Source organism: Rhinolophus sinicus, chromosome 13, assembly GCF_057876585.1.
Source record: "Rhinolophus sinicus isolate RSI-liver-muscle chromosome 13, RSI-T2T, whole genome shotgun sequence".
Lineage (NCBI taxonomy): Eukaryota > Metazoa > Chordata > Mammalia > Chiroptera > Rhinolophidae > Rhinolophus > Rhinolophus sinicus.
In genome coordinates this window covers 63,442,315-63,455,537 of record NC_142513.1, presented here as the reverse complement: position 1 = coordinate 63,455,537, position 13,223 = coordinate 63,442,315, and the positions used below count along the sequence as shown (strand labels likewise).

The 13,223-nt window shown below is 40.4% G+C and overlaps 1 protein-coding gene across 25 annotated transcripts in view; it reads left to right on the top strand.

The window, feature by feature from the left end:
- Nucleotides 1–5,464: 5,464 nt before the first annotated feature.
- The window catches only part of SCAPER (S-phase cyclin A associated protein in the ER), a 220,490-nt gene continuing 212,731 nt past the window's right edge, over nt 5,465–13,223 (top strand). For 10 of the 25 annotated variants that reach the window (XM_088789438.1, XM_088789431.1, XM_088789429.1 and 7 more), the window contains exon 1: nt 5,466–5,551. The gene's annotated coding sequence lies outside the window, so the exon portion shown is untranslated. The other 15 variants (XM_088789434.1, XM_088789439.1, XM_088789435.1 and 12 more) reach the window with 5 other exon arrangements.

The following is a 13,223-nucleotide window of genomic DNA, read 5'->3' as shown; positions in this document are numbered from 1 at the left end:
TCCTAAATGTATACATTTTGGAGTGTTTCTGGGAACAAAGCTCAGGATTGCCTTATAGACACACTGTGATTTCCAGTCCTTACATGTTCTTAGATACAAGTGACAAAGAGAAAACACAGTTCCTATCATTGCAACTCCATCACAAGATGATGTTCAGGGACTTGTAGTTATTTAGGCTCTGTTTTTTTGCTTTCAGTATCCAACTTAGGTCTGGGGGCTTTTAAGGTTGGTTTCTGTTTGTTTGTCTGCTGATTTACTTATTTTTTAAAGGTTTGCAGTACCATATAGTGCAAAGACAGAGTCACACAAATAATGCATGATGCTTGCTTTTTTTTTTTTTTTAAGGAAAGTCGGTATTTATGAATAAGAAAAAAGAAAAGTCACATCCGTTCTTATAAACAACTGCTATTAACATTGGTGTTGCTTTCTAGAGTTTTCTGTATGCATTATACAGGTTAACACTATATAACACGGTTGTTAGGTTCCTAAAATGCCGTATTATGCGAATCCATGTTATACAAAACAGAAGTAGTTCAAAAACGGGAGTTTTCAAAAATTAAAAAAACATACTGTTACGTTTTTTATAATTAAGAGAAATATCTTTATTGAAGCAATTTTCACCAAAAGTATAACATATTTATATGTATTAAATAATTTTTTTTTGTCATCACTACTACGCTTTTATTACGTTCCGTGTTGTTTGGGGATTTCCCTAATTTCAAATGAGATATCTTCTGCTTTTAAAAGCTCTTATTACACTGCATGTTGTTCGGGAATTTCTCTAATTCTCAAACCACGTTAGAGTGAAACTGTGTTGTAGGATGCCGTATTGTACAAGGGTTTCCCTCAATTCTTGAACTGTGTTAGAGCGAAACCGTGTTATAGAAGTGCCATGTTACCTGTACGGGGGTTACCTGTATATACTTTTTAAGGCAGATATGTCTTATGCAAAAATAGGATACAAGAGAAGCATCTTCTATCAATCAAATAGCTGAAGAAAGCAGAGGAGCATAGCCGAGAATGACCTAGAAGCTCTGGGAGTTGAGTAAAACAAGCTACACCATGGGGTCTCCTCCAAAACATGACTCCTGGTCTCTAGTCTCACAGTTTATTCATGATATCCAAAATGAGAGGCATCTCACATACTCTGTCTAAATGAACACCCACCTGACTCTCACTTAATAGGACAGTGGAATTTAAACACAAATGTACAGGTGAGAAAGGCAGATATGATTGTATCTGTTACTTATTCTAGTAGAGAGCTCAGACCTCAGACTTCTGCTGCCCATGTCTTCTTCTGAAGAGTTCCCACCCATGTTCACTGGGAAAAAAACTGGATTGCAGTTTTCTGTATATGTAAATTAGGTAACATTTGTTCACTGTGTAGTCTGGGTCTTTTATATCTAAATGGCTATTTTATCTGTTTTATCAATTACTGAGAGTTATATTTTATAATCTACTATGGTTGTATATTTCTTTAATTTTTGTCGACTGTTGTGATATATATATATATTTTTAAATTTATTTTTCAAATTTATTGGGGTGACAATTGTTAGTAAAATTACATAGGTTTCAGGTGTACAATTCTGTATTACATCATCTATAAATCCCATTGTGTGTTCACACCCAGAGTCAGTTCTCCTTCCATCACCATATATTTGATGTCATATATATTTTGAGGCTATGTTATTGAGGACATACAGATTTGTGATTTTTGTATCTTCCTGGTGGACTGATATTTTAACATTATAAAATGTTATCTTTACTTTTAAAAAAGCCTTTCATTGTAGAAACTACCTTATGTCGACTATAATTTAAAAAAAATAGTCACAGGATGTTAAGTACACCAAAGGGAATATAGTCAATAATATTGTAATAACTATGTACATTGTCAGCTAGGTAATGGACTTATTGGGGTGATCACTTTGTGATGTATGTAACTGTTGAATCACTATGTTGTTTTGTACACCAAAATCTAATATAATATTGTGTATCAACGGTAACTGAAAACTAAATTTTTAACAATTAAAAGAAAAAAGCCAACTACCTTGTTTAATGTTAGCATAACTGCATCAGGGTTTTTTCACTTACTGTTTGTAGCTATACATTTTTATATTCACTTACTTTCCGTCTAACTGATTTTATATTTATGGTGTATTTCTTGAAAGCAGCACATAATTGAAGTTTTACACTTAGTCTTAAAATCTTTACCTTCTAATTGGAGTATTTATTCCATTTTTATTCCATATAGTGACTGAGAGATTTGATTTTTAAACCCATCATCTTATTATTTCTTTTCTATCTGTCCAATACATTCTGCGTTCCTTCTTCTCTCTATTCTTGCCTTTTTATAATTATTACTTTTCTTTTTGTTATTCTGTTTTTTCCTCTATTAGCTTGCAAATTTCAACATGCATTTTTGATTTATGAAACTGTCTCTCATGTAAATTAATGTACCACCTCCTGAACTGTGTGAAGATCTTAGAACACTTTAATTACATTTACTACCCACCACGTGCCTTACTGATTTGTTGTCATGTATTATAATCCTTTCTATAAAATTAGTTCTATAAGATATTGGTATCTTTATTTCCTAAATCAATATTTGTTTATAATTACCCACATATTTGCCCTAGCAAGTTTCTGTAGGACAGTCACAGTGCAGACTCCTTGGGTTCTAGAGAATGAAACCATGACATCTGTCACAGAGAATTTTATTTGGAAATAGAGTTAAACTCTATTGTAACCATTTGAAAAGCACCTGCAGGTGGACTGCTGTGCCTTGGTAAAGAATGAACATCTGACTATGACGACAATTTGCGAGGATGGCCAAGTGACTGTTCATGAGTAAGGTGTTTCTTTTTGGGGTGATGAAAATGTTCAAAACTTGATTGCAGTGATGGTTGCACAACTCTTTGAATGTACCAAAAATCACTTAAGTGTACACTTGAAGTGGGAGAATTGTATGGTATGTAAATTATATCTCCATAGAATTGTTTTATATGTATGTAAGAAAGATAATGACTGTTTTTATGTTTGTCCTATGATTTTGAGAGGTTCAAGTGGAGACAACCATTTGAATATGGAGCTCAGAGCTGGAATCCAGGCTGGAGATATATACTGGGAAATATAAAGCACAAAGATGCTATCTAAAGTTATATAAAAGGAAGCAATCTCGTCAAAAGAGTGTGTGCAGTGGGAAAAGAGAGGGCTTGCACCTCTCCCTGAGGGACAACAACATTTAAGGGGTAGGAGAAATAAGAGGTGACTTCAAAAGAAATGGAGAAGGAGTGATGGGAGTTGGGAGACCAAGGAGGTGAAAATTGAAGGCAAAGAAAGTGTTTCCAGGTGGCACGTGCGTCAACCAATTAAGAGAAATTAACTTAGGCCATAATGATGATATCCACAGGATCTGCACTGGGGATATCCCCAGTGACTTTGAAAGAATGGTATCCATGTGGTGGTGGGGTAGAAATGGGGTATCCACGTGGTGGTGCTTATCATATATTATGCAACTTATTGGTTATGTTCAGTATTTATCGTCTGTCACCACCCTGTTCCAAGAACATAGGAATTTTTATCTAGTTTATTTACTAACCCCAAGTATCTAGAATAGCTTCTGATATGTGGTCTAAGTATTGTGGAAAAATGACTGCAAGAGCAAGTTTTCTAAGCAGGTAAGAGGGGAGAGGAGCCCGAACACAGCCAACAATATGGTTCTGGCTTGTCAACCCCGAGAATATACCTACCAGAAAGGACCCCTGTGGTTAATCGGCCTCAAATTCATAACTAGAACCTAGCAGACATTGTTTGCAGAGGTCCCTCAGGCTGCTTGACTTTCAACGAAAAGCCTCAGGCTGAGACTTGTTAAGTCCTACATTGTGCTCCTGCCTGTCGCTGAGCCCATTCTTTTTAAGCGTGTGCCTAAGATCTCAATTCGACCAATAGGACTGAGACTTTCCCCATCCAACCAGAGCTGTGCAGCTATAGCCTTATTTGCACCCTCACCGACCAATCAGAGTGGCTCCATTTTGACCAATGAGGAACCACTTGCATAGAAATGGACTGATCAGGTGAAGGGCCCGGCGCTCTTCTCTACATGAGGCCGCTTCATGTCTGCCTCAGCAGAGCACACTTTCAGTTTCCATGGAAGAGTACGATGACGGGGCTGGAGCTGCAACACCACACCGAGGCCGCCTCACCTGTGCTGTCTCAACCACCAACGTCTCTCACCTCACCTTAAGTTGGTGACTCTTTGTGGGGACAGAGCCCCAGAGAGTAGTTTACAGGCTCTCGGCCTCAGGTGGAAAGGTGCTGGCTCGGCTGTGGCTGATTGGCTGTCGGCTGTGGCCGGTTAGCCGATTGGCCGCTGGTATAACTGCTGCGGCTACGGAGGAGAGCTGAGGACTGCCGAGGACTGCCGAGGACTGCCGAGGACTGCCGAGGACTGCCGAGGACAGCCGAGCAGAGCAGAGGAGAGCGGAAGAGGAGAGCCGAGGAGAGCGGAAGAGAGGAGAGGAACAGAGTCGAGAGAGTTGTCTGTCGGTTGGTTGGCAGAAAGGCGGAAGGCAGGTCCCACGTCCGGTGAACCCAGCCTCCAGTGAGACCATAGTGGTATGGCTCCCCTACCTATGGCTCCGTGGGTGTTCCTTTTTGGCCTCACCATATCCTGCGTTCTTGTGTGGGGAGCGGGAGCAGAGACCTCACAGGACAGGCTGCCCCGCCTGAAAAATGGCACGGCGAGCAGGCCTCCGTGCACGACAAATGGTGCTGTGAGCAGGATCTCACGCACGACACTCTTGTTGGCATTGAGTTGGTGACAGGATCATCAGTTGACAGTCTCCATAGTCTCTGAGGTAGCCTCCATTGGATTCCATGACTTCCCCTCCCACCTACTGTGGTTGACAAGGGAGAAGGCAGGGGTGAAGGGTGAGCTCACCAGCTGGGTGAGAATGGTGGGGAATGTTCTTCTGATAATTATGGTCTAGGTCGAGTCTCTTTCCTCTTTTGTTCAGAACTGTGCTTTAAGTATCGTCATGTCATTCCGTTCGTGTATTTTGTCTCTTAAGTAAAGACATTGGCTGGGTCTCTACTCCGAGTCCTCCAAGCCTGGCACACAAGAGGGGCCGAGTACAGCTTTATGGCCGAGGGGCGGGTGTGATTGGCGTAGTCCTACGGGGTTTTTTGAGGCGCTTCCACAGGTCCAGGTGTTTGTGAGGCGGACCTCTTGGCCCTTCAACTGTGGGACTAACTGTGGTGACACAACAGGCAGAGAGAAGCCACTGAATATGAGCTAGCGGGCTGTGTGGCCAAAGGCGGCAGTGCCTGCGCAGCCTAGGAACGAGCTCAGCTTTCCAGAAGCAGCTGCACCGGCCTCCCGCCTCGGCGGCCCCTCGTCGCGAACAGGGCTGCGCCTGCGCGCGTGCGGCCGGAGCACGGGGCCGCCAGCGGCGTCGCGCAGCGCGCCCGGGGTCACGTGGTTCGCCGGCAGCCGCCCCGCCTCTTTCCCGGCGGGACGCTCGGGACCGCCCGAGCTGCGCAGGGCGGCGGGGTGAGTGTCCGCGAGGGGCGCGCGTCTTGCAGACCGGGCGGGCCTGGGCGGGGACGCCGGCCGGCGGAATACCTTGCAGGCCCACGGGGATTAAATGGCTGCGGGGTACGCCCTTTCACCCTCTCCCCTCACCTGGGAGTGTGGGCGGGGAGGGACCGGAATCGCTGCTGGGGGAGGGGAGCCGCGGCCGCTCGCGAGGGCCCGGGGGTCCTCTGAAGCGGCCTCGGACCGGGGCTGAGAAGGCGCAGCCGGGCTGTGAGGGCCAAGGGGTGGGCGCGGTCTGCCTCGCCCCTCACAGGGCGACCCCGGCGGCGCGCGGGGACGCTTAGGGAATGTCCGAAGTGCGACGGCTTTCCGGGGGAGCCTCCCTGCCGGCCCTTCACCTGACAGGACAGGTGATTCGCCCGTCAGCTTGTTCTCAGCGGCCTTGGCCGCGCTTTCCCTCCAGCTGCCCGGGACACGACAGGAATGCTGTCTCCATGTTACACGTGAGGAAACAGGCCTGCGGGGCTGAGCAGCCTAAGCCAGGCCTCGCACCTCTGCCAGTGCTCCCTTCCCGGCGCCTCATTCGCGCCTTTCCCCGCCGGGGAGTGACGGGAACCATGGAATGCAGGCGGCAAGCTGGTCCGCGGGCAGCACCTGCTGCTGTCAAGTGCTCCGCCGGGGTGGGGCCGCCTGCCTCAGAGCAGCGTCCTGGAGCTGGTGGGCTGTGTTCCTCATTCTGTTTGCGCCGAGGTATTTCCCGTGAAAATAGCTCTTCAGTGTAGTCATCTTAAGGAATGGTAATTCCTTAGGAATTACAGTTTGCTATAGTTTTCCAACGTCAACTATTTCGTGCTCAAACAATCCGAGGTAGAAGGATGGGGTGGGCATTATGCCCTTTTTATGAATGAGGGAACTGAGGCTGAAAGAGGTTATTACTCGTTCCCGGTCACTTGCTGGTAAATGGCAGATATGCGATTAAGCTTTCGGACGTAAGGCTGGCAGTCTGCCTGTTGTCCCACTCTGGTTTCTATTGGTGTTCTGGCTCTTGTATTTTCTTCCGTTAACTATGACTTTTCCTAAACATGTGTTGGGTGCAGGTTGATTTATGCACCATGTTGAAATGATCTGAATAATTTACAGTTAGGAATTAATATTTTACTTAATCAAAGAGCCGATTTTTAATATGATTTGGAAAGTTGTCTTTGTGGGAGAAAGTATGATATGATGACTTTGAAAGCAGATCTGAGTTTGATCTGAGTTTGAATCCCAGCTCTATTACTTACCCAGTGGCCGATTACTTACTTTTTGTGGGCCTTAGTTTCCTCCTCTGTAAAATAGGGAAAATATCCTCCTCATAAATTTGGTGATACTAAGAAAAGGAGGTGTCTGTAAAGCATTTAGAAGTGTTCCTGGCCCATAGTAATCTCTCGGCAAATGGTGGCTCTTTGCCTTCTTTTTCCCGTTCCCTTGAGCTGCAGTTTTTTTATTTTCTATAGTTAACCAGTTGGTGGTTTAGGTCAGCCTACCTGATGAATTATGCACGGAGGCATCATCAGTGTTACTATATAAATGCATTTATAAATAACTTTGGTGGCTTGGGGTCCAAAGGATAGTGTTTTAAACATAGACTTTAAAAGTATTTGTCCTAGGGCATAACAGATTATTAATAAAAGTTTGATTTGATATTAACTTGATTAATACCTTAATTTAGCCACTTTACAGGAATGTCTTAAAGATAAGTTATGAAGGCGCTTGAGAGTCTGTCTTTTCTTTCACATTCATACCCAACCACAGTCCAACCTAGTGTTAAATTAGAAGAAAAAATTCTTTGGGAATCACATGTGAATATTCTTTAAACACTAATAGAAAGTGGTGGTGGCATTTAGTTGGAAGTTAAACAGAATTCTCTAATGGTTCAATCTGATATCCACTGTGAGATTGGTATTTGTGAAATTGTAGAAATCAAAACTGCAAATGGCTTGTATACCAAAAATTAAAATAAGTCATTAATAAAAATCTGTTTCCAGTTTCATGTTGGAATGGTAACCTTTTCCACAAACATGTTTTGCTTTGGCAGTAGGTTTTATGAAACATAACCAAAGATCTGCTGTCCATTGGTGGAGCCAACCTTAAATTATTAGAAGGAAATGGTTTATAGAAAGACTTTTTCCTCTGTGACATGAAACACTAAGGATTTCATGAAGCTTTGATAAAATAATTAACTACTTTTTAATGATAACTTCTTAAAGTACTAAGCTCATTATATATTTTGAGAAGATAGGCAAAATGGAGAGTAAAATTAATTGCTGTGTGACAATGTATTTTAGCAATTAACTATGCCCGGGCAATTTTGTCGTATGAAAGCTCCCTCTCCATTGTTTTAAAGCAAATCTCAGACATCACATTTAGTTTTCAGAGATTTCAGTAGGTGTTAGGTCTGCTTTTAATATAGTATTGGAAAAGCAGGGTAGTTCTGGTTTTTTTCCAAGAGGCATGCCAGGTTCATGGGAGAAAATAAATGCTTCTTCGTTGATATATTCATGGTAGTCTGTATAGGAGTAATCAGAATTGAAAATCTCATTAAACAAGTTAGAATTATAAAACGTCTATTTTGCTTTTCAAAATACTTATTTTTACCGTAGTACACTTATTTTCCACTTAGCAAAGACATTAAAAATTACTGATAATTTTTGTGTTAAGTACCAGGCTCAAAGTTAAATACTTAGATTTTCTTTTTTTTTTTTTTAATAAAGAACAAAGATTTCTTTTTTTTTTCCTTTTTTTTTAATTTATTGGGGTGACAATTGTTAGTAAAATTATATAGTTTTCCGGTGTACAATTCTGTATTCCATCATCTATAAATCCCATTGTGTGTTCACCACCCAGAGTCAGTTCTCCTTCCATCACCATATATTTGATCCCCCTTAACCCTCATCTCCCACCCCCCACCCACCCTTACCCTCTGGTAACCACTAAACTATTGTCTGTGTCTATAAGTTTTAGATTTTCTTATATTTCAGAAAATGCAAATACACAAGTGATAGATTTTGTGAACATTAGAGAGGAACTGTGATTGCAAATCCTAATTTTTCTAGATTTTATTGGTAATCACGAGAACAATTCATAGATATGCTGTCCTGGCTTCAGTTAGATGGCCTGCATATTTTACAGTAACACTAGTGTATTAGCAGGCCTCTCACTGTATTGCGCCTATCATTTACTTCTTGCCCTTTCAGAACCTGTGTACCCAAACTTGAATAAAGAAAAAAGAGGCAGGCCTTTCCTGGTACTTGAGCCGATCTTCACATTTCTATCTCTGGGAGTCTCAGTGTCTTCACAGACATTCTGGGACTGCAGGGCTGGCTAAGACACGTGAGACTTCAGTACATCACTTGTTCAGAAACTTTGGGCAGAGTCAGCCTTAGTGTTCATCCCGTTTACTGACTTTTTGTCTTTTGCTTGGCCATTGTTGTGCTGTAGAGTTTCTCAGTTTTAATTTGTTTGACTAGCACTGCCAATATTTTGCTATATCCATCTTTTTATATTAACTGATTTTTCATTTATGATGGTAGTATACATTTTTTAATTAAGTAAAAGTAGTTCTGTTAGGTTGGTGCAAAAGTAATTGCAGTTTTTGCAATTAGTTTTAACCTTTTAAACCACCATAATGGTTTAACCTTTTAACCCTAAAAGGTTAAAATTTTAAGTGGTTTAAAAGTTTAAACTGCAATTACTTTTAAACCACTTTTGCACCAACACAATATTTAAAGAAAAATATTTGTAAATAATATTATAGGTAGTACTTCTGGCAGATATCATAAAAGTAGTAATCATTCAAATTTTGGAAAATCTAGATTAATAAGAATTAGGTCTCTTTTATAGCAGTTGTATTGATATCTATTTCACATACTATAAAATTTAACCATTTAAATGTTAAATGGTTTTAGTGTATTCAGGTTTTAGTGTATTTAGTGTATTTTGTGCAACCGTCACTACACTCAATTTTGAACATTTTTAATACTCCTGTATGAAACCTCCTAACCATTAGCAGTCATTCCCCATTCGTGCCCTCCCTCCCTCTTCTGCATCCTACTCCCTATCCTCCTGCACCACTACTCTGCTTGCTTTCTCTGTGGATTTGCCTGTTCTGGCATTCACGTTAATAGAATCAGACAGTATATGGTTTTTGTGTCTGGCTTCTTCCATTTGGCATAAAGTTGTCAAGGTTTTTATACATGTTGTAGCATGTATCAGAACTTCATCACCCTCTCCCTTTTTAAAAATAGACTATTTTTTTTTTAGAGTAGTTCAGGGTTGTAGCGAAATTGAGAGGCAGGTACACAGACTTCCCTTGGGCTCCCCATTAACAGCATCACCCCCACCCCCAGAGTGGTATATTTGTTACAATTGATGAACCTTCACTGACACATCATTATCACCCAGAGTCCGTAGCTTACAGTACCGTTTCATTTTGGTGGTGTACATTTTCTGGTTTGAACAAAGGTCTAATGCCATGTGTCCACCAGGACAGTATCCTGCAGAGTACTTTCACTACCCTAAAAATCCTCTGTGCTTTGCCTATTTGTTCTTCCTTCCCTCCTAACCCCTGACAACCATTGATCTTTTTCCTGTCTTTGTAGTTTTGACTTTTCCAGAAACTTCATTTCTTATTATTGTCAAATAATGTTCCATTGTGTGGATATGCCACATTTTATTAATCCATTCATCAATTAATGGACATTTGGATTCTTTTCACTTTTTGAATATTAAGAATAATGCTATTGTGAACATTTGTGCACAACTTTTTGTGTGGACATTGGCTTTCATTTCTTTGGGGTCTGTACCTAGGAGTGTAATTGCTAGATCATATGGTAACTATGTTTAACTTCTTGAGGAACTGACAGACTGTTTAGAAACCAGCTGCACTATAACATTCACAACCAGCAGTATATGATGGTTCCAATTTTGTCATCCTCTCCAACGCTTGTTATTGTCTGTCTTTTGGACTTTAGCCACCCTAGTAGATGTGATGTAGTATCTCACTGTGGTTGTGGTTGTGATTTGTATTTCTCTGACTAATGTTCAACATCTGTTCATGTTCTTATTAGCCATTTGTAAGTCTTGTTTTGAGAAATGAGCACACAGCTTTTTAAACTGGACATAATGGCATTTAACCTGACATGGGCTCTTGCTCTTACTCTTGTGCATGCCAGCTTTGTATTGGTTTGTTTCTTCATATCATTAAGTGATTGCTCCCCAGAAACCATTCGTGGTATTGAAATACTCTGCTGTGACACATATGTCCCTTATAATTAATCTACACGTTGTAATACCTATTTACCAAGTGCATTTGGAACTATCTAGAATTTAACTGAAAAGAAATGCATGCATTTCAGTACCACTGATTTTCAGTTCAGAGGCAGAGAAAATTTGTTGGGTGCCAATATGAATAGTAGTGCACAAGACACTTACTGATGTAAGTATTTGGAGTAAATCAGTATCTGGTAGGATTTAAGAGGTAACATTTCAGTCTTGAGCCTCCTCTGCCACCCCCCCCACCCCCCACCCCCCACCCCCGCCTTGGGGAGAAAAAGGCCTGGTAATTAGACATTGTGATCTCTGGGTTGAAAATTTTAGAGTGAAAGCTGAGTCTAATCTTTAGTTTGAAATTACATTTAAATTTAAGTAATTGTAATCTTTTAAAGTTGGGCTTGCAGTGCAGTCACAGAAAATCTGGAAAATAACAAAGAAAAAAGTACCCATGATTCCAGTGGTGTACAGTTACCAATTATCGAATATTGGTTTTGTGCCATTTGGTGCTTCACACATAATTTCTTTGACATTGAATATACTCCTACAAGGTAGACACTTCCCCACTTTACAGTTATGGACCTTGAGATTCAAAAATCTTTAAAAAAAATGCACTTGAAGGTTACATAGATTGTAAGCTGCAGTCTTGGGATATGAATTTGGTTCTAACTCCACAGTTTATAGTCTACTTCACAGATTATGCTCTTTACTCCACATTGCTTCTTGGCTTTTCCCAGTCTGTTTTCCAGTGTGGATAGATCATATGGTACATAAAATTTTCTGTCTGTCTTAAAAATGTTGTTGGTATCTAGCCTACCACTGTCTTTATTGGAAAGTTTCATTGATTGATTCTGGAATGATCAAATGAATAATAGGTAAAAAAGTAATTCTGCTTAATCAACAAGCCATTCAACTTCTTTCCTTTCCTTCAGAATCTTTCTTGAGTGACTACAATTTGTAAGACACTGTCTTAAGTAGGGGAAAGAGGAGATCGTTCAGAGATATCCCTCTCTTCAGGATCTTAAAATGTAGTCGAGAAGAAAATGATCATACAAGAGAAATGGGGAAGAGAGGATCACACTTATTTTTTGAGCATCTACTATGTGCTGGGTTTTGTATGTTAAATAAAAAAAATATTTGTATACCTGTTACGTGTCAGATATTGTATTAACTGGTCAAACCTATGGTGTGTTACCATTTAACTCTGAAGAGTAGATGTTACTCTCTTTGCAGATGAGAAAACTGAAGTTCGGAGGGATTAAATAACTTGTCCAAGGTTATGTAGCTAGTAACTATAATAATAGGCTAAATTGAGATTGTTCACCATTTTCCACTGTGCCATGCTGATTTCAGTGTATATTTCTCATCTAATCCTTCTGACAACCTTATAAGTTAGGGATAGCCTTCGTTTTTTCTATGTACCCTTTAAAAAAATCAGTTTTATTGAGATATAATTTACATACAAGAAATGCACCCATTTTTTAAGTGGACAGTTTACAGGTATTAGCAAATTTATATATTTTGTTGTGAACCACTACCACTGTCCTGATGAGAACATTTTCATCTCCCAGAAAGTTCCTTGTACTCCTTCTTAGTCCTTCTCCAACCACGGCAACCCTCTTTCGGTATTTCTCGCCTATGATTAGATTTGCATGTTCTGAACTTCATATAAATGGAATCATTAAGTATATATTCTTCTGTGTCCAGTTTCTTTTTCTGAGCATAATGTTTGATGTTTATCCATTCCGTGGTGTGTATCACTTCATTCCTTTCTGTTGCTTTCTATTCTATTATATCAATGTACTACATTTTGATTATCTCTTCTGTTGATGGATATTTGGGTTGATTTCAGTTTTGGAATATTATGAATAAAGCTGGTTTGAACTTTTGTATGTAGGTGTGTGTGTGTGGAAAATACGTTTTTTATTTCTGTTTGGTAAATACCTAGCCTTCATCTTTATTGATGAGAATATCAATGCTCAAAGAGATTAAATGACTTCTCAAGGTCACACATAGTGATTTGGTTGACTCCAATGCCTCCACATACTCTTTCTACTATACCCTGCTTTCCCTCACTTTTTAGAGGTAAGGAATATAGAGGAAAGTGGTCCGGGAATGACAGCTGTCTGTCAGCAGAGGATATCAGAGTAGGCTTCTCGAAGGTGACTTTTGAGCTGGCCTTGAAGAATTGGTAGGCTTTGAATATGGTAGAGGATGAGAGGAAAGAACATAGAAAGCAAAGGTTCTTTAGCTTGGCCTTCATTCATTTGTAAGTATTAGCACCTGCTCAATGCCGTGTACTGTTCTATGTCCTGAGGCTATACCAGTAATAAGACCAACGAATATCATAGAAGCTTGCATTCTTCTTGGGAGAGAT